Here is a 2,500-nt window from a genome sequence, read left to right on the forward strand (position 1 = left end):
GCACAACCCCTGCCGCCCCCGGGCTCGTCCATCGGGCTCCGGAAGGGGGAGCCCCCCTTCTCGCAGGCCCCGGCCCAACACGATCGCAACCACGCCCGTGTGTGACTCCCCCCCACACACGGTGGGGGGCGGCAGCACACGCGGCGTTGGCCTGGCCACAGTCAGTCCCCCCCCACAGCACACCGTGGGAGGACGACGGCGACGAGGTGGCAGGCACCTGTCCCCCACCGAGGGAGAGAAACAGAGGCAAGCCCCCCGCCGCCCTTTACCGCCTCGACCCCCCCCCCAAGAGAGCCACTCACGGGACACACCACCGTGGTGGAGACCCCGAGGAGCACGCGGGGAAGAGGGAATGACACCCACCGCTCGGCCTCGGGCTCCTGAGGGGACGGCCTGGAGCTCTCCAGGGGCACCACAGAGGACCAAGCAAGTCACGCTCACGCGCCAGCAGCGGGCGCGCGGCGCAGTGGCGGGACGGCCCCCCCCACCGACGCGGGGAGGACCGCTCGCGAGGCACACGCCAAGGAGGCGAAGCGAGAGCGTCTGCTGCGTCCGACGACCACGGCCCCGCCCACGCCGTGAGGCAGGAGGCGGGAGACCGCGGGTCAGGGCCGGAGACCACCACCCCTGCCTCCCACACACCCGTCGGCAGGCCGGCAGGGCGTGACGAGGGAGGCGAGGGGCCCGCGGACAGAACGAGAAGAGCGGTCCCGTTCGCCAAGAACGTCCGTCCCTCGTCTGGCGCGACTTTAGGCCCGGCCCAGGAGAGCGCGACATCACCACATCGATCAGTCACTCCAGAGAGCCAGGGGCCACAAGGGCCCCGAGGGGGGAGGGGCACGGCGAGGACCCTCACCAGAGGAGCCCGCTTCAGCCTCAGCCGCCACCCAGCCCCCCGCTTCTCTCTCAGGCAAACAGTGGCCGACGACCCCGGGAGGAGAACGCCTGACACGTGGCACGGAGCCTGCGGGGTGGGGTCGCCTCAGCCACCACCGGGTGCCTGCGGCGGGGAAGGGGAGTCACACGGGGTAGAAGACCCACGCGCCACCTCGCCCCGCCGCCCTCGGGTGAGCCAGAGACCGGAGGCGGCACCGCGGGTCGGGTCAGCCGGGCGCACACACGAGAGCCGGCGCGCAGGCCCAAGCGGGCGGCTCAAGTGGCAAGGGCCGGCTCGGGCGCCTGACGGCGGTCCAAAGCCCAGCGCCCTGCGCGCGTCCAGAGTCCCAGAATCCTCAGCGACAGACGCCAGAGGAGGCCGTGTCAGCACCTACCTGGTGGCAAAAATGGCCCATTTCAGGCGAAAAAAATCACGGCGCCCGGCAGCGGGGCCCATCCACGAACCTCGGGGGGGCTCCCCGGGACCTCGGTCCGCCCACCCGTCCCCAACACTTTCCCATCCACACCAGCCCCGGACCTCTCTCGGGGCCATCTGGTCGACCCGAGGAGCGTGGCGGCAAAGCGGGGCGGGGCGGGAGGGGCGGGAAAACGTGGCAGAGGCAGCGAGCGGGTCGGGGTCGCCCTCCCCGGATCGCCCGCGCGAGCAGGTACCGCGGTCCCTCCGAGTCCCCGGGCGAAGACTTGGTTAAAGGAAAGGAAATACCCCACTCTGCCGCCTCTGACGCGCGGGGCCCACGAGGGACCGCGCCCGGGCCCAGGCCGCCCTATCCGGGCCACCCAGCACGGCTCGGGCCCGTCCCCACCGCCACCCCCACCCCGGCCGGGACTCGCGGTGGAGGAGGGGGCGGGGGAGGGTGAGAAAAAGTCGCGTCCGCCGACCGGGACCGACGTGGGCCCGCTAGAGGGCCGGGTGCGCCCTCCCCGGCCACCCGCGCGAGCGGGTCCCGGTCCGTCCACGTCCCCGGACCCAGGGGGACTTGGAAATATTTTCGCACGGAGGCACCTCCCAGGTGACCGGAGCCCACGAGGGACCGCACCCGGGCCCGTGCCTCTCTCTCCGGGTCACCCCTCGCGGCCCAGCCCGGTCCCCACCTCCGGAGTCCGACTCGGAAAAGCATCGGTCAGAAAGAATCCGACCACCGGGACCCACGCGCGCCCGCCAACGAGCCCGTCGCGCCCTCCACCGCCCTAAACGCACGGGCACGGGCCGGTCCCCACCTCCGGAGCGGGGCGCTGTGGTGACCGGGCGGGGTGGGGGGGGGCGGAGGGAGGGAGGGAGGGAGGGAGGGAGGGAGGGAAGGAAGGAAGGAAGGAAGGAAGGAAGGAAGGCAGGCAGGCAGGCAGGCAGGCAGGCAGGCAGGCAGGAAGGAGGGAGGGTCGGGTGGCCGGGTCGGTCCCCGCGGCCGGATGCTGGTCGACCAGACCAGGCGGCCCCACAGACCGGCTCGAGAGCGCGGCGACGGTCACACCCTCATAGGCCTGCACGCCCAATCTCAAGCGACAGCAGGAGGCGCCCACGCATGGGCGCCACCGGGACAGTCACCGCCAGCGTCGCCTGGCTCCCGGAACTCGGCCTCGGGCCCGGCGGCCGAGTCACAGCCCT

This window comes from Delphinapterus leucas, chromosome 21, assembly GCF_059928025.1.
Source record: "Delphinapterus leucas isolate spDelLeu-1000000601 "Yukka" chromosome 21, BTC_Dleu_Yukka2, whole genome shotgun sequence".
Taxonomy (NCBI): domain Eukaryota; kingdom Metazoa; phylum Chordata; class Mammalia; order Artiodactyla; family Monodontidae; genus Delphinapterus; species Delphinapterus leucas.